The sequence below is a fragment of the Kogia breviceps genome, chromosome 12 (assembly GCF_026419965.1).
Source record: "Kogia breviceps isolate mKogBre1 chromosome 12, mKogBre1 haplotype 1, whole genome shotgun sequence".
Lineage (NCBI taxonomy): Eukaryota > Metazoa > Chordata > Mammalia > Artiodactyla > Physeteridae > Kogia > Kogia breviceps.
In genome coordinates, this window is record NC_081321.1 from 46,897,092 (window position 1) to 46,923,128 (window position 26,037).

General features: G+C 36.5%; 1 protein-coding gene across 4 annotated transcripts in view; it reads left to right on the forward strand.

Annotated features, from left to right (window-relative positions):
* SLC16A7 (solute carrier family 16 member 7) overlaps positions 1-26,037 on the forward strand; it is a 172,049-nt gene that overhangs the window by 50,633 nt on the left and 95,379 nt on the right. For 2 of the 4 annotated variants that reach the window (XM_067009666.1, XM_059080691.2), the window contains one exon: positions 7,205-7,302. The exons of the other annotated variants lie outside the window; for them this stretch is intronic. The gene's annotated coding sequence lies outside the window, so the exon portion shown is untranslated. The remainder of the gene's footprint in view (positions 1-7,204; positions 7,303-26,037) is intronic. 4 annotated transcript variants of the gene reach the window in all.

Here is a 26,037-nt window from a genome sequence, read left to right on the forward strand (position 1 = left end):
GAGTCCTGCTAAAACTGAAATCTGTGAATGTGTATTGGCATCCATCTGTGCAGTTAATTTATTTTTTTAAAGCTCTACTTAGTACTCTAATTGTAGGGCCCATTTTGAGTTTGGAATTTTCAGGTTCCTTGCTGCCAGAAGACAAAGTTGACTTGAGAACACTGATGATTATAGATGATATTAATATTTATTGAGTGCTTAATGTGCTAGGAATTGTGCTTGGTACATTGTGGACATTGCCACATTTATTCCCTTCTTGCCTATTAAGTATAAGTATTATTCCCATTTTAAAAAACAAACTGAGGGCTTCCCTGGTGGCGCAGTGGTTGAGAGTCCGCCTGCCGATGCAGGGGACACAGGTTCGTGCCCCGGTCTGGGAAGATCCCACATGTTGCGGAGCGGCTGGGCCCGTGAGCCATGGCCACTGAGCCTGCGCGTCCGGAGCCTGTGCTCCGCAACGGGAGAGGCCACAACAGCGAGAGGCCCGCATACCACAAAAAAAAAAAAAAAAAAAAAAAAAAAACTGAGAATCCTGTTAAGTAATTTTCCCAAGATATTTTACCAATTAGAAGCAGAACTAGGATTTCAATGAAGATCAACTTTGCAGCTGAGTAGAAAAAAAATTGAGGTTAAAAAGCTCTAATAGTTTGGGAGAAGATGTAAGTGTCAAAACAGTGGAAAATTTCAAGGAAATTCTAGGACAGAATTGATGGAAATAACATTTTTAGTGTTGTATAAAAGATGGGAAGCTAATTGGGATTTGGAATGTCAATGTTTAAGACTCCAGTAGTAGAAGCATTCAGAGTGCCTATTAGCTTCAAGTTAGAAGTGAGTTACTGAAAGGAGAGTAGAAGTGGAAGTTGTGGATTCTCTGGCTAGGTTATTGATCACAGTGCATGATTATTGATCATCAATATTGATTATGGTGAGGCTTTGGGGTGAAGAGAAATGGATTTTGAAGAAATGATCTGAAGGATGATGAGTCCTAGTTTTCAGGATGATATAACTTGATGAAATGAACTGAAATGAAGAAAGATTTCTTTGTATGAGTTGAAAAAGTAATGACAATTAGGAACTAGGATTATGGTGAGCCTCTGTTCTGGACCTAATGATATGGAATTAGCATGTATTGAAGAGGACTCAATCTAAGTCAGGTCTTCAAGGAGAAAAAGATCGTGGAGAGAATGCAATGTCTAGCTTAGGAATAAGGAAATTTATTTGCAAAAATGGGAGCTCTAGAGGATACAGTGAAAAATATTGGGAAGGACATCAAGACGGGGGTGGGGGGTCGGGTGGAGAATATGAACCAATAGGAAAAAATACACAGTGTAGTTGTGTGAGTATGAGACTGAGAAAGAGGATTAACGATTAGAGGAAACAGTCAATTTAGGACCTGAGAGTGTGAGAGACAGAGGCATCAGTGGAATTTGATGCCTTCAAATTTGTCAGTGGAGCTTTGGTTTAAAGGTGTTTCGCTATTTTGATTCCAAATACTACCATGATTTGACTTCAACCACATTAATTTTTTTTTTTTTTTTGCGGTATGTGGGCTTCTCACTGTTGTGGCCTCTCCCGTTGTGGAGCACAGGCTCCGGACGTGCAGGCTCAGCGGCCATGGCTCATGGGCACAGCTGCTCCGCGGCATGTGGGATCTTCCCGGACCGGGGCACGAACCCGTGTCCCCCGCATCGGCAGGCGGACTCTCAACCACTGCGCCACCAGGGAAGCTCAACCACATTAATATTTGAGCTGAGTGTGGCGCTGTCCAAAGTTCTGTAGGTGTTGAGCTGATGGAGGTACCTTGCTGGTCAGTAATTCAATATAAGATCTGAATTTAAAATAACTGGATTTATGCTTCTGGTTCTGTCACCTGCTTAATAATATTTTACTTAAAAAATCTAACGTTGATATGAGTACCTATTACTTAGGCATATTTTTCTAATATTTCACTTATTCAAAGCATCACACTGTATTACTATTTAGTGTTTAGGATTGTATATCATCATCTTTTGATTATTAGGACAGGTTCCTACTTAATGATGTTAATTTCTATTGCTATATTTAAAAGCAACATAGTCTTACCTAAGCACTTGAATAACTGTAACACAAATTAAGAAATATAAATGGGGTCCGTAGATTTACTTTTTCCAAAATGTATGGAAAAGAAAGGTGGCTTATAGAAAATAAAGGAGATACATCATCAAGTGGATTTTCGCCAAAAATTCATCAGATTTTAGCACTGGAAGTGTTTTTACACATCACATAGTCCATCCACTCATCAGTGCAAGCATTCAAGGTCTTTTTTTTTTTTAACATCTTTATTGGAGTATAATCGTTTTACAATGGAGTGCTAATTTCTCCTGCATAACAAAGCGAATCAGCTATACGTATACATATATCCCCATATCTCCTCCCTCTTGCATCTCCCTCCCGCCATCCCTATCCCACCCCTCTAGGTGGACGCAAAGCACCGAGCTGATCTCCCTGTGCTATGTGGCTGCTTCCCACTAGCTATCTATTTTACATTTGGTAGTGTATATAGGTCCATGCCACTCTCTCACTACGTCACAGGGTCCTTTTATGAAAGATATATCTTCTAACTGTCTGGTAGTTGTGGAAAGAGTGAGCAAAATTGAGGTTGGAATGTTGGCTCCTGCCCCTAAAATTGTGTAACCCTGAAAACTGGCTTCTCCAAGCCTAGTGTTCCCTGTTCTATAAAATGGGAATGCTAGTATTATCAAAGAGTAATTGAGAGGATTGCAGCAGCCCATTTAACTTTTAGACACCTCTAGCTGTCAGAGGTTATATTTACATGGAACAAAACTCTGTCTCTCTGTAGTTTTCTAACGTATTTGCTGTACTTCAACTTCCTGAAATTACATTAGGAAGCTGAAAAATCATCTTAACACTAAGTATTCACATAGAGTTTAATTTTTGATGTTTATGCAGCAATCTGGGCTTTAACAACTCAATAATAACAATGGTTTATTTTCCCCAAAGATAAATATTGAACACCCAACATATATCAGGCAATGCTATGTGGAAGCTCCACCAGGCAAAATCAGTCATCAGAGGAGTCACGTATATCCCAGGAACCATCTGCTTTCATGTCCCTGCTGTGCTCAGGTGCAGTCTGCGAGCAGCCTGTAGGAAGTGTGGATTCTGTGCAAATCCAGCAATGGGTTTCAGAGCTCAGCAGATTGTGCCCTTGATCACTTACACTCCATCTAGCTGGAGGTCTTGGAAGCACCTTATTCAGGACACCACATCATATGTGTCCACCCTAATCATATGTAAAAATAATATTGCTAAAGGGTCTGGTGTACACTTTGTTTCACAGAATAAAAGATAAATGTAAATTTGACTGTAGGGAAGACAGCAGCTCATAGGAGCTCCTATACGTTTTCCTTTTTTCACATTTCCCCACGCCAGCCCCCTCATAGCCACCTCCACCTGCATCATAAAAGTATGGTGACACCAACAAGACAAACTGATTAAGACACGCTTTTGCAATGTGGTTTGGCTTCAACCTTCTTCATGGTTAATTTTCAATACAATACTTAAAGAAATTATATTTGTTTTCAATAATGATCAATTTTCTTTCATTTTTGACTTCTCAATTATCAGGCTGGTGATTTACATCTCCATAACAAAGATACGTGAGCAAGAATTGTGCATCGATATTTTTGCTAAAGTTCTGCCATCACAAATTTCTGTTCTTCTGTCTTCTCATTTTATGTTTATTCTAAGATGGTTTAAGTCATTTCCTTGAATTATGTAATTTTGTTGTACTTGTTTACAGATTTTAGGTTATACTACTTATTAAGAAGTGCAATAGAATTTCTTGAAGTCAGCCATGAAAATGGCTACTTACAGTAGCTGTAGATAGTGTTTCTGTAGTTGTATATTACAAGGTTTTGGAGAATCTGCCTCCTGTGACTTTCAAAGATCACCCTTTGAATAAGAAGGACTTATTCTTTAGCTTTGTCCTAGTGCCTTCACATTCTACAACCTTGGGTCAGTCAGCCCCTTATCAGCTGATGTGATTTTACATTTTTGCCTTGATCATTAATCACTCACTTTAAGTTCTCCTTTTGTACTGCTTGCTATTTGCGTCCAAAACAAATATGCTTTCTGCGCTTGTGAGGAAAGGAAAGGAGAAAGAATTAAAAGAAAATAGTAGGTGGGTTCTCAGTTATTTTTTGCTTTATTGCTAATGCTACCTACTATCATAAAGTTTGGAATTATGATTGAAGTATTCATGAATAATTCATTCAAGGAACTTTTTCTTAAGCCCTAATGAACATTGAATATTTCCAAATATGGTTGGATGATGCTATTAAGTTAAAGGGGAAAACTCTCTCCTAGGAGAGTAGGTTTATCTGCTGTTTCTTCTGAAAATTTGAATGTGGATTTGCATAGTACTAAATATTCTTTTTAGCTCTACTATGTTTTCTAAAATAGCTTCTTATTTTTGGAGGGCTTTTTGTCCATTTTGTCAAATATATCAATAAATTTACCTATTTTAACTAATGTAATTTTTAATTTTTATCACTCAGTAGGTAGTAACCAACCATGTGTAAACATGAATGATATATTTTCCTCCTCTACATCACACTTCTTAGCTCCTTTAATATGAACCTTTATAAAAATAAGATCATGAACCCTGGGTAATGTATTTTAGTTGCAACAAAAATTCCTAAGTTAATTAATTATGAGGTGACTGTACACCAGACACAGAACTTCATGACACCATGAAGTAGTAAAATACTGAAATAGCTGCTGGTTCTTTCTAAAAAGTATGGCCATTTAAATCACCTAAATAATGGCCTCTGAAATTACAGAATTAAAAATTATTTTTTTTCTACTTGATAATTGGATAAGAGATTGGAAATTAATATAACTTTCCAGAGGCTGAGAGATTCTTGGGGTTTTTTTTACTTCCTTTTCTTGTTTGTGTTGATTTTCACTACAATGGATCAAGGAATTTCTTTTAGCTTCTGGACTTTTCTAGAAGTGCGCTAAGTTTTGGGTATTGGTTTTATAGTAAGGGACCTATAACACAAATTGTTTTTTTCAATAAGTAAAAGCCTTTGTCAAACTTCTCTGTGATTTAGCCATACATGTTTCAGAAGGTCACATATACTAACCTTTGTACAAGGGGAAGTTTACTCAGAAGGTCAAAAGGCATGCCAAAACAAATAGAAAGCATTTTATTTCATTTTAACTACATCTCTTTAAAAAAAAGAAAAAGTGTTTATTTAATGGATATGATCACATGACTGTCAAATTAGTCCTTTTTTTTTTTTTTTCTTAACACATATCAGCTCACAAGCATGTACCTTTTAAGGTCTGTGGCCTGTTTCTGTTTAAAAAATAATAATTGTAAAAGTACACAATAAAGCAAATGAGAAAACTTTTGCTGCCCTATTTTCACCACAGAATACTGTAAATTAAGATAATTCTGGTACTCTGATGTTCTAGAGTCAAATCAGGAAATTTCTAAACTCAAACTGTTAAAATAAATTTACAGTTAAGATACAAAGGAAAGAAAGAAAACTTCCTTATCTCATTATTCTCAAATGTTAGTAACATTATTTTATCTCACATGAAAATCAAAATATGAGAGACATTGCTTTTGGGGCATGGGGTAAATAACATAACTATTCAGACAAAAGTGAATTACTCAAATAATACCAATATATCATCGTATCTACACATGAAATGAATTCAAAATTATGTATTTCAGTGGTAGTCACTGAAGCAAAAAATTATGTGTAGTAAGATGTTATGTCCTTAAACATGTTAACTTTATTATATAAATTTTACTTATTGTGGTGTAATAATACCAGTAATTTTGTAAAATATATTTTAATATTGATTCCAAATTCAAATAAATTTAATTTGTCACTACAAGGAAGTTCTTCACAGATATTATAGATTTGACAAATTTTCATGAGATATTTACTAAATGAGACAGTTATATGTGCATAGTCTGCTTTTTATAGTCTTGGAACTTCCACAGTAAGTAGATTGACTGCCAGTCTGAAATTCCTTCCATTTTAGACTACAATGACAAAGTTCTCTGGTCAAACCAGGTAACGTTTCAAGTGCTACTTCAGTGACATTGTATTATTTCTGTTCTCTCCTCTTAGTCTTTGCTCCTGTGAAATATATTTCAATAATCTTTGCACTACACCATACTCTGTAAAACAATCTGATTTCTCTGGATCATATCTAAAAGTTGATTAATTATAATGGTTAATAATAAGACAAAAAGGACTTATGTACGTAAATAAATCTCATATTTTTCAAGTCAGGAATAAGCAAGGATCTAATATTTATTTATCTACATAAACTAATATTTTTCACTGTTTCAAGTACCAACTATTAATAATAATAATTGTTCTTATTATATTCCTTTTTCTTCTTATTTTGTTGCCAAACACTATGCTAGTATTTTACGAAATATTAACTGACTTAATTTAGTAATGATTCTGAGTTAAATACTACTACATCCCCTTTTTTTTCCAGGTAAAGGGATTGGACAGAGAAGTCAAAAACTTGTCTTAAGGTCTATATAATCAAAGAACATACAAAAAATTGATGGCCAAATTTTGACGATCTCTTACAAATTTTTCTGATTTATTGTTAGAGCTTAATAATCTTACTGAAATTCTCTTCAGTTTTCAAATTAATACATTTAATTAAATAGCCTTAGTGTATTTATGGAAAAATTTCAAGTTATTGATTTATAAACATACACATACAAACACATTTATTTATTATCCTACCAAAAGTGGAAAGAAAAGTCTCGCAAAAGTTAAAGACAAGTTATTGTTTGTTTTGAAGTCCCAAATACTTTGGGCTGAAGTGAATCTCTTTGATGTTTCCACAGGAATTCCTCTACACTTTGGGAAGTATGACTTAGGACAGAAAATGTAACGGAAGGCACAAATAAAGGCATGCACCATAGTTATGATTAGTGGTAATATGAAGTAATTTAACTAAACAGTCTGTCCATATCTAAGGAGGACCTTGAAATAAAACCTTGGAGATTTAGAAAAGGCAAACAGTAATTTCAGCCAGTGCAATAGATAGCTACATGCTATCAAGTCTTTCAGAGATGGAGTTGGATACCTTTTTCATTCTTCTTTTTATCATGCATCTCGATATTTAGGTGATTATTCTTTCATTCTTTTAGGAGTCACTCTTAAGATGTGATGCTTTCCTGTGAAACCTTAGACACAGGAATCTTGGCAACCAAAGGACTCTAGGACTCTGTGCCAATAGAGCTGCTTTGTGAGTACCCTCAGTGTATAATAACGTTTTCTTCTGTCCGACTCGTTCTAAGTCATGCCGCTTGTGGAAATGGTGGATCTTAATGTGAATGGGAATGTTAGCTTGGCTGGTGTTTAAATCCATTTTCAAAAATAGAGCAGATTTTAAAGTTAGCACTTGTAGCTTTTAGTCCTTCTATGAGTCTATATTCTGTGTGATCTTGGTCAAGAGATTAAGCTTCAGTTTCTCTGTATATAAAATAGAGCTAAATATACAGACCTCCTTCACTGAAAGGATATTATAAAAATGATAAATTTCAATAATAATAATTATGTTATTATTACTAATATGAATGCAGGTTTTAAAATAAAGGTGGAGGCTTTAGGTATATACTTTTATTATTATCTTTGTCATTTTCACCCTTTAAAAAATAACTATATTTTGAACAAAAATGCTTATGTTGGGAGTTCTCATATTCATATTTTATTTGTATTTATACATAGTCTTTATTACTCACAAAGATTTAATCTAACTTGACCCTCAAAACAATCCTGGTGTAAAGAAGGTCAGGTATTATTATCCCCACTGTGCAGATGAGAAAACTGACCCTCAGCACTGTCAGTGTCTTGTTCAAGACTGTATAACTAGCAACAGAGAGAATTTGAAGTCAGATGATCTTATAACCAGTCCATGCTCTTTTCAAAAATTGTATTTGATTGGCCGAATTTCCTTTTTTGCATTTGGATTGCTGCATACTTTATAAGAGTATTGTGATAAATTTACAAAGTTGTATCACCTGTTTGTCAAGAACAGTTCCTAGACCAACTGTATGGTTATATTCTGCCTTCATTCTCACGTTCATGAACACATCTTCATATGTCCAGGTGGTAGGCAGAATAGTGGCTCCCCACATCCTAATCCCTTCACCCTGTGAATGTTATGTTGCATGGCAAGGGAGAAGTAAGGCTGCTATTCAGACGACCTTGTGATTATCCTTGATTGTATGTATGGGCCCAATGTAATCACCAGGGGCATGAGAAATGAGAGAAATAGCAGCATGAAAAGGATTCAGCCCAGTGTTGGTGGTTTGAAGATGGAGGAATGCAGCCACAGTCAAGGAATGTGGGTGGCTTTTAGGTACTAGAAAAGGCAAGGAAACAGATTGTTCCCTTGGCCTCCCACTAAGACCCTGATTTTTAGCCCAGTGAGATTTCTGACCTCCAGAACTATGAGATAATAAATTTGCATTGTTTTAAGCCAGTAAATTTGTGGTAGTTTATTACAGCAGCGATAAGAAGCTAATACAACCTGACACTGTGAGATTAGGTGACGAAGCTTGAGAGTAGAGTGGTTTATGCCAGGGTGACTGAAGTCAGTCATGAGGGGATTTGCCTCTTTGATGTGTTCATTTTTTTGTCCCATGCTAAGCATATAACTGTTGAAGTAGGTTGCAATATGTCATATGGTTCCTTTTGGATACGTGGTTTACTAAGGGAACTGACTTGTGCTTGCCTATTCCTTGTTAGTTAAGAGCACAGACTATGGATCCTGAGTATATGAGTTCACATCCTGGCTCTGATTCTTACTGCAGGCATACTTTGTTTTACTGCATTTTACTTCATTGAGATTCCCAGATATTGCATTTTTTTTTCAAATTGAAGATTTGTGGCAACCCTGCATCAAGCAAGCCTACGCACCATTTTTCCAACAGCATTTGCTCACTTTGTAACTCTGTGTCACATATTGGTAGTTTTTGTAATATTTCAAACTCTTCACCAGCAAAATGGATTACAACTCGCTAAAGGCTCAGATGATGATCAGAATTTTTTAGCAATGAAGTAGTTTTTAATTAAGGGATGTACATTTTTAAGACATAATGCTATTATTGCACACTTAATGGACTACAGTATAGTGTAAACATAACTTTTATGTGTGCTAGGACACCAAAAAAATTATGTAACTTGCTTTATTTTGATATTCGCTTTATTATGGTGGTCTGGAACGGAATCTGCAATATTGCTGAGGTATGCGTGTAATTATGATCTGCCAGAGCATTCGACTTTCCACCTGTGAAGCAAAGACAGTAAAAAGCATCTTTTTCATAGGGCTGCTGTGGGAATGAACTGTGTTAATTTATGTTATGTACTTAGAACAGTATTTGGCACATAGCAGGAGCTATATAAATATTAGCTATTGTTATTATTATTACTTTTATTCCTTAAGTACTGTATTCTCTAGAGTCACAGTCTTTGTTTTCATGAATAGACAGGAGAGTGTCCAAAATCTTGGGAGGAATGCTTTTGGGGTAGAAGCATTTTAATGAAACTAAATTCTGTCAATTTCATAACTTATTATCTAACATAATTTTAAAAATTATATATATTTGATAACTAACATTTAATATATTTAAAAATAACATATATTTTACTTTTTTCTTTTTTAAATTGAGGTATAGCTGATATATAATATTATGTAAGTTTAAATGTACAAAATAGTGATTCACAATTTTTAAAAGTTATATACTCCATTTATCATTATTATAAAATCGATTAAAATCTTTTACTTTTAAATAACTCCCTTCCTTGTCTGCTCTCATTATCACATCCTTGTCTGCTCTCATTATCACAAACATGTAGATGGGGCAAATTTTGCATATTCTATAATAATTCACATCATTTGTCTTTCTATTTTAGACTCTATTGTGAGTCTTTAGATTTGTTTTTTTTGTTTGTTTGTTTGTTTGTTTTTTTGTGGTACGCGGGCCTCTCACTGTTGTGGCCTCTCCCATTGCGGAGCTCAGGCTCCGGACGCGCAGGCTCAGCGGCCATGGCTCATGGGCCCAGCCGCTCTGCGGCATGTGGGATCTTCCCGGACCGGGGCACGAACCCGCGTCCCCTGCATCGGCAGGCGGATTCTCAACCACTGCGCCACCAGGGAAGCCCTTTAGGTTTGTTTTGATGTCACTGTTTAAGCATGCAGATTTCTTGGTACTAGGAGAAGTATGCAGCACCCTGTAAAAAAGGGTCTTAGATTTTTTAAAAAATACTTTGCAAGTGAGAAAAACCTAGTCTGAATTTTCAGACATTCTATGAAGAGAGGAGCCTCTGAACTGGATGAATAGAAATTGCTACTTCATTCACTGTGTCTGGCAGTGGTGTGGTGGATCTTCTAAAGGCCTGGTAGGAGCATATATTTGATTAACTTTTTAGACTGTGGGCACAGTAGCTATATTGCAAGGCACAATATATTAATTAATTCAGCCAACATATGTTACACACCTCCCAATGTCAACAGATAAATGATGTCTGTTCAAGGCTTTCCCAGGACAGTGGGGAAGAACCGATGATCCCTGAAATAGCATCAATTCTAGTAGTAGAGTTAGGCAGGGATGCAGGATCTGTTTATTCCATCTACCGCCCTACACACGGAGGCCAGTAGCAGCATGCCATGATTTCTTACATAGTTTTTAATCATGCATTGTGCTTATGGAATAGCTTGTCTCTGCCTGTTTTCTGACTCCCTAGGTTTTCTCTGGTAATTGGATACTTAAAAACTGTATCACAGACCTATTGAATATGTGGTTAAAAACACACCAATAATCACATTGTGTGCTTTTAATTAAATGTTATTTCTATTTTCCCTCAAATTTATTTGGCATCTTTGTGGTGTCCTTTAGTCTGTTTCTTCAACTTCTAATTTACAGCCTCACTCCTATGCTTCACTAATTGGCATCTCATTTGCCTGCATATAGTTAAAAATCACAGAAAATTGGGAGGGGCTTTCCCCAAGGCACTTAACTATGTGGAAATATATAGATCTTTGTGTGACCTCAGAAACTTTTGAACACTGAACATACAAAGGATATCACTCTTTCTTAACTCTGCTTTAATTTTAATCTGAGATTTGACAGAAGGGTAGCAGAAAAAAAGAAATTATTTGAATAAAAAATGTCACTGGAATGAGTCAGTGGAAGGTTTCAAGAAAATTACATACCAAATACCTTGTCATGTCTTCTTTACTTCTATTTGCCTTTCTACCTTGAAATCACATCAAGAAATCAGTAGGGAGGTAAGTTGAGCACACTCCACAGTAATCTCCCATTAAAACTAATGCCACTTACTCACTCACTGTGTCCTCATTTCTTCTACATAGGCTGTGGATTCTGGGGGTTGATGTTAATGCTGAGAACAAATATTCAGGCTGAATTGGCATATATTTTTGGCCGTCTCTTTAACCCAATTTTTATATTAAATATTTAGTCTTCACCATTCATGTTATACTCCAGAAATAATGAATTGAGAATTTCTGTTAAGAGTAAATCACTCACCTTTGCTAATGTATCCATGAAAAATGTGGTTAATAATGAGTACATTGGTTTCAGATACAGGGAATATTTCTAAGATATTAAATTCTGATAATCAAATCCTAACATTGCTTAACAGCTTTATGATGTTATGGCAGATGCCCTGAGCAGATCATTTTACGATTATGGTTCTTATCTATAATATGCGAATGTATGTTGAGATGAGTTAAATCACACAAGATTCTACAGTATATGACAACTCTCATAATACTTTATATCTCTATTTTAGGTTTAATAATTAGGCCTTGTTCACTGTGTATGAATCTATTTTCCATCATGGAAGAGTGACTATTTGAGAAAAGAGAACCTGTTTTATTTATCTTGGCATTCCTACTATTCATAGCATAATACCTTTTGTATGCTAACTGCTTACTAAATGTTGGTTAAATTGATTAATACAAGGGAAAAATATATTGGGCTATCCCTTTGACTCATTCATTTAATTATTAAAATTGATGCTAACCTGGAGAATGTGGCTTGGCTATGTGGTCAAGTGGAGTTTCTAATTGAACTTTTCTCCAAAATTTAGGCTTTCCCTTTGTAGGAGCACAGCCTGCCCTAGTATATACATGGTATAAACCAGACCAGAATGCAGTTCCTCTGTAGGAAGGCACATAGGGAAAAGAGAGTGCCCAGAAATGTCTGTCCTAAGCTTGCATAGTTTGTTTTCTTTTTCCAAATTCAGCGATCAGATTTGGAACAGACTGAAGTGTTTTTTTACCAGAAGTGTCTCCGTAAGGAAACATGAAGCCAGTAGGTAGGTGAGAAGCCTGAGACTCAGAGGGGTTAGGTACTTTGTTCAAGGTCAGAAGTCAAGTGTAGGTCTGAACCTAAGTTTTCTAACACTAAATCAAATACTTTTTTAAAAAAAATCCTCTAGAATAGGGTGAAGAAGGACAGCAAGGAGTTATGCTGTCCACCACAGTAGGAAATAGCTGGTTCCCCAGGGGGAGGAAGCCTAATGAGTAGGCTGGGGCTCATCACAGGGCCAAACAAAGGCAAAGAAGGTCCACATGCTCTGTCTGTTGCTGAGGAGGACACCAAGAGAGTCGAGCCCACACAGGGAAACCAGAAACAAATAAAATAATTGAAGCCATAGGATTTTCATCAAGCCCTAGGGTGTGGTGGTGACTCCTATGAACTTTACCTTTGTCTCATGACTTTACATTACTTTTCTTTTTTTCCAGCTCTACTGAAGTGTACTAATTGACCTAAAACATTGTGTAAGTTTAAGGTGTACAATGTAATGATTTGATACACGTATATGTTGTGAAATTATTGTCATAATAAGGTTAGTTAACACATCCACCACCTCACATAACTGTCATTTTGTTGTTGATATGGTGAGAACATTTAAGCTCTACTCGCCCAGCAACTTTCAAGAATACAATATGGTATTCTTAACTATAGTCACCATGCTGTACTTATTCACCAGAACTCATTCATCTTATAACTGAAAGTTTGTACTCTTTGACCACCATCTCCTCATTTTCCTTAGCCCTCAGCCCCTGGCAACCGCCATCCTACTATCGGTTTCTATGAGTTTGATTCCATATATATGTGACATCACACTGTATTTGTCTTTATCTGTCTGACTTATTTCACTTAGCATATTGCCTTCAAGGTCCATCTATGTTGTCACAAAAGGCAGAATTTCAGTCTTTTTTATGGCTGAATAGTATCTAATGTACACGTGTAATATATATACCACATTTTCTTTATCCATTCACTTCTATATCTTGGCTGGTTTGAATAATGCTGCAGTGAACTTGGGTGTGCAGATACCTCTTCCAGGTAGTAATTTCATATTCTCAGAATGTACACCTAGAAGTGGGACTGCTGTATCATACAGTAGTTCTATTTCTAACTTTTTGAGGAACCTCCATATTGTTCTCCATAGCGGCTACATGGATTTACATTTCCACCAACAGTGTGCGAGGACTCCCTTTTTCCAGCATTTGTTATCTCTGGTCTTTTTGATAATAGCCGTTCTACTTTTTAAATTTATATGTCATGGTAACAACAATGGAAGATTTTATACTTTCATTTAAAGTAAGTTTAACATGTCTAAAAGTTTTTGTTAACTTTTACTAAGGATATAAACTTATTTTGAGGTGTGAAAAAATCTCATACCCGGTGAGATGTGACTGGGCCAGTAGATGTAATGTTGCCTTAAGCTCTATTTACTCATATCTTATATTAATGTCTAATGCCTTTGTAGCATTTTTTTTAAAACCAGGAGAATAATGGCTTCTAATTTACTAATGGCAGTGAAAAGCCAAAGCACATTAAAACTCCAATGTTAGTATTACTGACTATAGTAATAGATGGAAACTACACACGTGATCATATTATCTTATAACATATCCCCCAGGTATACTTGTGTGTGTGTGTGTGTGTGTGTGTGTGTGTGTGTGTGTGTATGTGTGCACAAAGATGGCTGTGGGGTATGAGGGTTGGAAAGCAGCAGTGAGGAGTTATTGACCACTGTGCCATGGTCTGAACTTGTACTAACTGTCCAATTTAGGCAAAGATACTGAGGCTTTACTCAAGTAGAGAAATCGGATGCTGGTATAACAATTGGAAAGCTACCAAATTTATTGAAATAAAATGGTACCTGTGGGAAAGAAGGGAAGCAGATGTATTTGAGTCCTTGTGGAAGTAGACTCTACCAGGATTGGTAATTTGATTTGATGTTAGAGGAGGGTAGACAGTATTGGTGACTCTGACTTTGAGCTGAGTCACTGGCAGATGCTACTGCGTTTACTAGAAAGCTGTGAGGCCATGTGCACGCTGAGGGCAATGGCAGGGAGCTAAGAGGAGTCAGAGATTCTGAGCTAGAAGGGTATTTCCAAAGTACTCTCTCTCTGAATGCGTTTCCTGTGTTGGCTGAATATAGTAAGATCTATTAATTGGGTAACAGTCAAAGAAGGAAGGGTCTTAAATGTTCCCTATACTCAAATCATGCTTCCAATAATTCTGTTCTATTAGTGAGCTGCTGTCATCAGCAAAAAGAGGGAAATCTGTTGAAATGGTAGAATACCTCTATATTATATGTTTAGGACCTCTTTGATCCCATTATATTTTCCTGTGGTATTTTGAAACCATAAAGGAATTATTTTATGCAAGCAAATTTAACTAAAGACTTATTTTCCTTTTATGCTTATCAAGGTTAAAAAAAAGGATTTCTTTTTACATTATAACTCCAAAGGATAATTAACTCAATAAATTTGGGTTGTTTTCTTCTATTATATGCTGATTTCAAACTCCATTATAATTCTAGAATTCAGAAAATAATGGGATCACAGTCAGTTATGCTAAATGAATGTTAAGATTAGAGTACTCTTTCCAGGAAAAGAATAGGAAAAAACATTTATCCAAATGAGAAAAGCAATCCATTAAAAGATTCCCATTGTGTTTGTGAGGTGTTTGATTAGTCTTTTGAGTAGTTCACTGCTTTTCCTCACCCATATATCTATATCTGAGCTTTCCACCTTGCAGAATTTCTTGCAATTTTTATTCAGATGAAAAACTTGGGTTTTCCTCACGAACTCAGTTTTCACTCCTTAGTCATAATGCAAAAAACATCAAAATCTCACAAGGGAAATGTGCGAATGCTGCATAGAACTTGGGAATAATGTTATAAACAAATTCATTGCCAGGAACTCATTGTCATATTTCAAAGGCAGAATTAATAACCTGTTCCAAGAGCACACATGCTGTTTATCAAGGTTTTCCTCTGAGACCGTTTCCTCTCTCTCTCTCTCTCTCTCTCTCTCTCTCATTCCTGAATTATTGAAGACTTTTGGAAACTGGAATTTTAAAAAAACCTCACATTACCACATTTTTGGAATTACTTTGAGAATTTGTAACCTTGGCAAAGGTTAGTCACCTTCAGCAATTTTCTCCCCCGGCTCATGGTGTTCAAGTCTGTTTTGCATTTGGCTTTTCTTTCTTAAAGGTTTATGTAATAAACATCACTGTCTTTGAATAGTAATTTCTTAAGAATTTAATATTGTTGTAACAATAAGCAAAATCAGACAAAATAAGTACAAAATGTATTGTTCACACTCCTGCCAATTCTAATTTTTTTTAGATCTTACGTTATCAGGTTATCTTCTTGATAACATAATTTGTACATATCAATCTTAGAATATATTTTTGCATTTCTCTTTTTATTTAACTTTAGAACTTTTTGTAATAATACTAAGTAAAATATTAATCACACATATGAGAGCTTTTTAAATTTAGCATTCTTGGTATAATTAATGGCCTGTTTGCTTAATAAAGTTAATAATTATTTATTTGCATAGAATTAAGTCTTATCGTCATTTGACTTTGTATAAAAGTAGTTGATGAAGCAAATGACTAATGAAATTTTATTCTACCACCTTTTTTGGAAAAAAAAACTACTTGAGTTATATCTACAGAGTACAGAGTGAAGTTATTATTAATTGGTCACCTATGTTGCATCAGGTAACTTTATCCCAAATAAATGTATTGAACACTTCCTAGCTACTAAGCACTCTGCTGTGTTGGGACAAAGGTATTTGAAGAGTTCTCAGTAAAGACGTCATCTGCTTTTGATTGCTATATGTACTATATAATTGTGAAATCCACATTACAGTTTATTTAGTGTGTTAAAACTTCAGTGTATGTCTAATTTTGTATAAGGCAAAATTTCCTAATGCTTTTATTTTGTTTCATTATATTTTTTGAACTTAAGCTTTTAATAGAAGGCATAAAATATCACACCTTATTTTTAAAGGCATTTGCATTATTTAGCTAAATAAATTAGAGGAAATGTCCAGAGATTATTTGTTACTACCTGGTTATTGTAACCATTATATATGTACATTTAGAAATGCAGCCTATTAAAATCTTTGGGAATCATATTTTACAAGTCATTGCTTATTGCCTAAGTCTAAATAATGGCATCTTTCATGTAGGAAATCAAATTCTCCTCATCCATTGACCATAGAAAGGCTGACCTGCTGTTCAGTGGAGAAGAACATGGACCTTGGACCCACATAACCAAAATTGGAATCCAGGACCCAATATTTACTAACTATCTGACCTAAGTAACCAAACTCTGAGCCTCTGTGTCCTCATACTTTAAATATGTATCATAATGTCTATCTTATATGGTTTAAATAATGAGGTCATGGATGTAAATTGTTTCATACAATAACCTACGTAGAATATGGGAAACACCCACTAAACGATAGCTCTTCATTTCTCCAGAACTTATTGTAAGTTCTTCAAATCCAAAAATGGCAACACTGACCCACCATCAGATTCCCCACTTCCTGTTTTGTTTTTTTTTTTAATTTATTAATTAATTTATTTATTTTTGGCTATGATGGGTCTTCGTTGCTGTGCGCGGGCTTTCTCTAGTTGCGGCGAGCAGAGGCTACTCTTTGTTGCAGTGTACGGGCTTCTCGTTGTGGTGGCTTCTCTTTGTTGTGGAGCACGGGCTCAGTAGTTATGGCTTGCGGGCTCTAGAGCGCAGGCTCAGTAGTTGTGGTGCACAGGCTTAGTTGCTCTGCTGCATGTGGGATCTTCCTGGGCCAGGGCTCGAACCCGTGTCCCTGCATTGGCAGACGGATTCTTAACCACTGCACCACCAGGGAAGTCCCCCCAATCACACTCTTAGGGGAGGACCCTTTGTGACAGAGGGCAGACATTTACAGAATGGCTGGCCAAGTAAGGCATGTAGTATATGATTAGGCAACAAAATGAAATTATCTGCCTCTCAAGGGATTTAACACATGACCTGGGCCTCTTTATTATTGTTCATAACTGATCAAGTTATCTAGTCAGACTAGGTGAAAATTCACTGACAGTTTAATTTATATATTATATTACTTTTACAATGTGTTCTATTCATGATATTAAACTATATCATGGTACATACATTTGAAAATGTGGTTATATAAACATCAGAGAAAGAGAATCACAAGGTTAAATTTAGCAGAAATTTAATCAGAGGATTAAATTTAACCAAATTGTGAGACTTAGTTACCTTCTTTGACCCAGAATATAATTTAAGCCAAGTTAAGTTTACACTATAAAAAGTATGAATTAATGGTGCATGTCAAAGCAAGACCTTCAAGAAGAGATAGAGCTACCTTTCCCCCAATTTGAGAGAAGAAAGAGGGGAGGGCAGAGCAGAGAGTCTCTTGAGATATGTGTGCAAGTTTGCTTCCAGCTAAAAGTTAAAGATCAACTGATCAACTGCCTCTGTTCTCAGCTCTGAGCCCCGAGAAGTGGCAAACTCATGTTCTCTCTCTATTCAGGTAACTTTTAAATTATACAACTTGTATCCATGTTAAGCTACACTTTATTTCTTTTTTGAATTTTATTTTTTTATACAGCAGGTTCTTATTAGTTTCTATTTTATACATATTAGTGTATATATGTCAATCCCAATCTCCCAATTCATCCCACCACTGCCTCTGCCCCCGTTTCCCCCTTCAGTGTCCATATGTTTGTTCTCTACATCTGTGTCTCAATTTCTGCCCTGCAAACCAGTTCATCTGTACCATTTTTCTAGATTCCACATATATGCATTAATATATGATATTTGTTTTTCTCTTTCTGACTTACTTCACTCTGTATGACAGTCTCTAGGTCCAACCATGTCTCTACAAAAAACTCAATTTTCTTCCTTTTTATGGCTGAGTAATATTCCATTGTATATATGTACCACATCTTCTTTATCCATTCATCTGTTGATGCGCATGACCTGGCTATTGTAAATAGTGCTGCAATGAACACTGGGTGCATGTGTCTTTTTGAATTATGGTTTTCTTTGGGTATATGACCAGTAGCAGGATTGCTGGGTCATATAGTAATTCTATTTTTAGTTTTTTAAGGAACCTCCATACTGTTCTCCACAGTGGCTGTATGAATTTACATTCCCACCAACAGTGCAAGAAACAAGTAAGAACCTGCTATATAAAAAATAAATTAAATTAAATTAAAAAAAAAAAACACAGTGCATGACGGTTCTCTTTTCTCCACACCCTCTCCAGCATTTGTTGTTTGTAGATTTTCTGATGATGCCCAACCTAACTGGTGTGAGGTGCTACCTCATTGTAATTTTGATTTGCATTTCTCTAATAATTAGTGATGTTGAGCAGCTTTTCATGTGCCCCTTGGCCACCTGTATGTCTAAATAGAAATGTCTATTTAGGTCTTCAGCCCATTTTTTGATTGGGTTGTTTGTATTTTTAAAATTGGCTGCATGAGCTGTTTATATATTTTAGAGATTAATCCTTTGTCCATTGATTCATTTGCAAATATTTTCCCCCATTCTGAGGGTTGTCTTTTCATCTTGATTGTAGTTTCCTTTGCTGTGCAAAAGATTTGAAGTTTCATTAGGTCCCATTTGTTTATTTTTGTTTTTATTTCCATTACTTTAGCAGGTGGATCAAATAAGATCTTGCTGTGATTTATGTCAAAGTGTATTCTTCCTATGTTTTCCTCTAAGAGTTTTATATAGTGTCCGGTGTTACATTTAGGTCTGTAATCCATTTTGAGTTTATTTTTGTGTATGGTGTTAGGGAGTGTTCTAATTTCATTCTTTTATATCTAGCTGTCCAGTGTTCCCAGCACCACTTATTTAAGAGGCTGTCTTTTCTCCATTGTACATCCTTGCCTCCTTTGTCATAGATTAATTGACCATAGGTTCATGGGTTTATCTCTGGGCTTTCTATCCTGTTCCATTGATCTATATTTCTGTTTTTGTGCCAGTACCATATTGTCCTGATTACTGTAGCTTTGTAGTATAGTCTGAAGTCAGGGAGTCTGATTCTTCCAGCTCCGTTTTTTTCCCTCAAGATTGCTTTGGATGTTCTTCTCTTGTGCTTCCCACTTAGAGAAGTTCCTTTAGCATTTGTTGTAGAGCTGGTTTGGTGGTGCTGAATTCTCTTAGCTTTTGCTTGTCTGTAAAGCTTTCGATTTCTCCATCGAACCTGAATGAGACCGTTGCTGGCTAGAGTAATCTTGGTTGTAATTTCTTCCCTTTCATCACTTTAAATATATCATGCTGCTCCCTTCTGGCTTGTAAAGTTTCTGCTGAGAAACCAGCTGTTAACCTTATGGGAGTTCCCTTGTATGTTATTTGTCATTCTTCCCTTGTTGCTTTCAATAATTTTTCTTTGTCTTTAATTTTTGTGAATTTGATTACTATGTGTCTTGGCATGTTTCTCCTTGTGTTTATTCTGTGTGGGACTCTCTGAGCTTCCTGGACTTAGGTGGCTATTTCCTTTCCCATGTTAGGGAAGTTTTCAACTATAATCTCTTCAAATATTTCTTTGGGTCCTTTCTGTCTCTCTTCTCCTTCTGGGATCCCTATAATGTGAATGGTGTTGCATTTAATGTTGTCCCAGAGGCCTCTTAGGTTGTCTTCATTTCTTTTCATTCTTTTTTCTTTATTCTGTTCCATGGCAGTGAATTCCACCATTCTGTCTTCCAGGTCACTTATCCGTTCTTCTGCCTCAGTTATTCTGCTATTGATTCCTTCTAGTGTATTTTTCATTTCAGTTATTGTATTGTTCATCTGTTGTTTGTTCTTTAATTCTTCTAGGTCTTTGTTAAACATTTCTTGCATCTTCTCGATCTTTGCCTCCATTCTTTTTCCGAGGTCCTGAATCATCTTCACTATCATTATTCTGAATTCTTTTTCTGAAGGTTGCCTATCTCCACTTCATTTAATTGCTTTTCTAGGGTTTTATCTTGTTCCTTCATCTGGTACATAGCCCTATGCCTTTTCATTTTGTCTTTCTGTGAATGTGGTTTTTGTTCCATAGGCTGTAGGATTGTAATTCTTCTTGCTTCTGCTGTCTGCCCTCTGGTGGATGAAGCTATCTAAGTGGCTTGTGCAAGCTTCCTGATGGGAGGGACTGGTGATGGGTAGAGCTGGGTGTTGCTCTGGTGGGCAGAGGTCAGTAAAACTTTAATCTGCTTGTTTGCTGATGGATGGGGCTGGGTTCCCTCCCTGTTGGTTGTTTGGCCTGAGATGACCCAGCACTGGAGGCTACAGGTTCTTTGGTTGGGCTCATTTTGGACTCTGGGAGGGCTCACCTCAAGGAGTACTTCCCAGAACTTCTGCTGCCAGTGTCCTTGTCCTCACAGTGAGACACAGCCACCCCCCCGCCTCTGCAGGAGACCCTCCAACCCTAGCAGGTAGGTCTGGTTCAGTCTCCTATGGGGTCACTGCTCCTTCCCCCTGGGTCCTGATGTGCACACTAGTTTGTGTGTGCCCTCCAAGAGTGGAGTCTCTGTTTCCCCCTGTCCTGTTGAGGTCCTGCAATCAAATCCCACTAGCCTTCAAAGTCTGATTCTCTGGGAATTCCTCCTCCTGATGCTGGACCCCCAGGTTGGGAAGCCTGACGTGGGGCTCAGAAGCTTCACTCCAGTGGTGGGCTTCTGTGGTATAATTCTTCTCGAGTTTGTGAGTCACCTACCCAGCGGTTATGGGATTTGATTTTATTGTGATTGTGCCCTTCCTACCATCTCATTGTGGCTTTCCTTTGTCTTTGGATGTGGGATATCTTTTTTGGTGAGTTCCAGTGTCTTCCTGTTGATGATTGTTCAGCAGTTAGTTGTGATTCCGGTGACCTCGCAAGAGGGAGTGAGCACACATCATTCTACTCTACCATCTTGAACCAATCTATCCTAAGCTATACTTTAGATTATAGACATTTTTTATTCCTTAAATATCAACTGATTTCATGTTCTGAGGTTAATGAAAGACAGTGAGAAAGTCTGTAAGTGTTAGCTGATAGAAAAAGATTTTGCTTTTGAGTGGTACTGAGTTAAAGCTAATGAGGTATTCTATGCTTTTATTAGGGAAATAGAGTTTTTAATGTTTTTATAAAACTAACTGTTGTCATTCTTAAACCTCTTGGCTGAAAGATGTATTAATCACACTTGCACTATATAGTACATTATATAGTCGGCCAAGTCTTCCTTAGTAAGAAAATCTAAAATTTTACTTCACTGGAATTTTGAAAGTGACTCTGAATCTTTAATCCCTAAAATGTCATTTTAACTTGATATTAGATAACAATATCAAAAGTAATCTTATTTTTCTTATTCTAAATCATAATGACTTATAAATGTCTATGTGTACTTTGCTAAGAAACTGTAAAAATGAATTGGGTTTTATTATGAGGCTTATATAATTTGTTCCCAAAAAGTTTGGTACTATATTATAGCAAGATTTGAAGTTATTGTGGGTGATGCTATATATATAATTTATATGTAATTAAAGACATTGCTTATTAATTTTACAGTTTTCCAAGCTGTTTTTGAAAAATAAAAGTATCTACTCTTACAGAGTAGTCATATTCTGTACTGAGTTCCCAACATAAAGAGATACATTACTTATGCCACTGGAGCCATAAATTAGATAAATGTATATATTTTCTGTTCTTTCTAAAGTGTCTGGCCATTGTTACCTTTATTCAGCAAGTATCCAAGGCCAGGAAAACTTGTTTTGGTTGTATTTAGACTCACATGATAAAGACAAGTAAACCTCAAAAGCTAAATGTTATTGTGGTACTACTTACTGCAGATTTCCATTCATATTTCTCTTGAACTGAAATTAAATGTCAGACAGTGATCGATGATTTTGCAATTGAAATTTAGAACTCATAGAAACCTTGAAGAACCATCACATTTTATATATGAGGATCTGGATCCAGAGAAGGAAAGTAACAAGCACTATTGAAAGGGCTGGCACTGGTATCAAAAACTCTATTTACTGGGTGACAAATAGAGTTAATGGTTTCTTAGTGTTCGCGCTGTTTTTGAAAAGGAAATCATTCTTTAGTCCTCAATACATTTCCATTTGGAGGAATAGCTAAATAAGTGCTGGCATTTAAGGTGTAGTTGTGCAGTGGTATTTTCCAGATTCACCCTAAGTGTGGCTGAAACTTTTGTTATCAATTTATTAAAACTTGTATAATCCAGTGCTTTGTCTGTATATGGATTTGCTTAGGTATGTTTATGTTCTCAAGGTTAGAGAAGAGAGTTTTGCCACTTCTCCTTCTGCTATACACTAAAGCCATGCTGACAGGTTCATAATTTATAACTTAAATATTCAGGTGGCTGAAGTTTCACTAATTAAGGAAATTTAAAATATGAGTAAAATCAGCATATGCACATATATATGAAGCATCTTCATGTAATGTTTGAAACAATCTGCATTCAATCTAAAGATAAAACAATTATTTGACTATGATGGTCAAGAAAACTAAGTTTGAGACCCTGACAGTGTTTTTTTAAAGTTGGGTATGTATAAATTTCTTATCATGTTTTAGCATACTCTTCAATTCATCTTTGATTATTAGATATTTATATTCATAACCTGGCTTGCATGTATTAATATGTAGGTGCTAGTCTAATTCACTGTGTCCATTGGATATTCACCTACTTCTCAGTTTTCTACTGAGAGTATGCAAATCAAATTACCATCAAAAAGTTTGTCTCTGTTCCTTTAGCTCATTGTCAGATCTACTCCATGAATTGCTGAAAAGTTCACCAAGGTCCTTTGACAGTTACCCATAAATATTAACACACACACACACACACACACACACACACACACACACACACACATATATACACATGCACACACACATGCATGCATGCATGCAGACACATAAGATCCATCTAAAAGGGAAAGAAACAGAGTATCAATGCTTTCAATTCTGTAAAGGGTCTACACCCAAGGTGTTGGAAAACTTTGCTTAAACTCCCAGCATCACAGTTAACTTGCTTTGCTAATCATGGGTAAATCACATAACCTGTAAGAGCCTCTGTGAAGTAAGCTATAAATGGGGGTTATAACAATAATAGGGCTTCCTTCACTTATTTTAAATGAGAATCATGTAAATTTATATAAAACTTTAGCTGCTAGACTCTAAATCCTTACTGAGCACTTCCTAGGGCTGCCATAACAAAGTACCACAGACTAGGTGGCTTGAAACAACAGAAAGGTATTCTCTCTCAATTCTGGAGACTAGAAGTCTGAAATCAAAGTATTGACTAGGCTGTGCTTTCTTGGAAGCTTCTGGGAGAGGATCCTTCCTTTCCTCTTCTACCTTCTGATAGACCCAGGTATAGCAGCATAACTCCAATTTATGCCTCCAAATTCACATGGCATTCTCCTTGGGTTTCTGTCTTCATGTAGCCATCTTCTTATAAGGACACCTGTCATACTGGATTAGAAATCTATCATACTCCAGTATAACCTTATCTTAACTAATAACATTGACACTGGCCCTATTTCCAAATAAGGTCATATTCTGAGATTGGAGGTTAGGACTTAAACATATCTTTTTTGAGGGACACAGTTCATCCCAAAACAGTTTTCCTTCTGATACTCCCAAAACTCATGTCCTTCCCATGTAAACAATATATTCACTCATTCCCAGTATCCCCAAAGTCAACCATTCCAGCATCAACTCTAAGTCCAGATTTTATCTAAATCAGTCGTGGGTGAGGCTTGGGGTATGGTCCTGCCAGGGCAAAACTCTTCTCCATCTGTGGGCCTGTGAAGCCTAGAAAACAAGTATTCTGTTTCCAAGATACAACAGTTAGACAGATATAGAATAGACATTCTCCTTTATAAAGGGAGAAATTGGAAGGAACAAAAGGATCACTAGTCCAAAACTCTAAAGTAGCTTTTCAGCTTAGCTGGACAAATTCCATTAGGTTTAAAACCTGAGAACAATTCTCTGTGGCTTGTTGCTCTGTCCTCTGGACCTGCTGGGGTGACCCCACCCCTAAGCCCTGCCTCCTAGAATGGGGGAGGTAGCTTCACCCTCTAGAACTCAATTGGTCCTTAGCTGAGGCATCTCCATCTGTGGTTCTCCTCTCAGAGTCATTCTTCCTTGATTTCATCCTACCTCTGTTCCTTTGAATCCATGCTGACAGTGTTTCTGCTAGTACAAACTGTTTAAAACCATCGTCTGCCTCTTGTGCAATTCACGAGGGTTCTCAGACAAAACAGAGACAAGATGGGTCTCCACAGATCTTTTCTGTATTCCTGCATCTTGGTCCCTGGCTTCTGATGAGTTGGTTGATTGGATCCATGAGTCACACACCTAATGCCTTTAGGAAATGGTTGTTTTTGACTGTTTCCAGAGTACACTATTTGGATAGGCTGAGGATTTTCCAAATCATCACGTTCTGGTTCCTTCTAGGTTAACAATTTTTTCAATTACTTTAATTTTTGTCTTCTCCCATTGTACTATGCAAAGCAAGGAGTGACTAGGCCATGCCTTCCACACTGTGTTGGAAGTGACATCCTCAGCTCAATGTCCAGTTTTATCACTTACAAGTTCTACTTTCCATCCAAAAGAAGAACACAATTCAGCCACATTCTCTGTCACAAGGATCATCTTTCCTTCAGTAACCAATAACATATTTCTTATTTCTGTCTGAAACCTCAGCAAAGTCATCTTCAACATTCATATTTCTAGCAATATTCTGGTCAAGACAATCTATGCTTTTACACTCAAGCTCCTCAGAACTCTTCCAGCCTCTACCCATTACCCAGTTCCAAAGCCACGTCCAAATGTTTAAGTATTCTTCACAGTAGCTTTCCATTTCATGGTACCAAAATTTGTCAGGGTTCTTCAGAGACACAAAACCAAGAGATTAATTTTAAGGACTTGGCTCACATGGTCATGGAGTCTGGCAAGTCTGAAATATATAGGGCAGGCTGGCAGGCTGGCAATCCATGTAAGAGTTGATGTTGCAGACTTGAGTCCAAAGTTCATAGGGCCAGCCAGCAAGCTGGAAACAGACAGGATTTTTATGTTACAGTCTTGAGGCAGAATTCTTTCTCCTTTGGGAAACCTCAGTTCTTGCTTGTATGGCCCTCAACTGATCAGATGAGCCCCACCCACATTGTGGAGGGTAATTTTCTTTACTGGAAGTCAATTGATTGTAAATGTTAATTACATCTACAAAATACCTTCACAGCAATATCTTGACTGGTATTTGACCAAACAGCTGGGTATCATAGCTTAGCTGAGTTGATATATCAAATTAACCATCACATGGGGGTAGTATAGGAGAAAAGATATGGAGAAACATTTGATTTTTTTCTGCAAAATGCTTCTTTCTTCCTGTCATTTTTTTTTCAATAAGAGAGCTGACTGGAAATTTTCTAGGGAAACTAATATTTTGCCGCCTCAGCCTTCCTTCCTTCTTTTATGACGTATTCTCAGTGTGATACTGGCTGCTTAGAAGGTATTGGAGACTTGAATCTGTATATTGGAGACTAAAATCCATGTATAATGCATTTTTCTATCTCCTACCCAACCAGATAGTTCTGTTAAAATAACTTGGACATTATCACTACTAAAGAA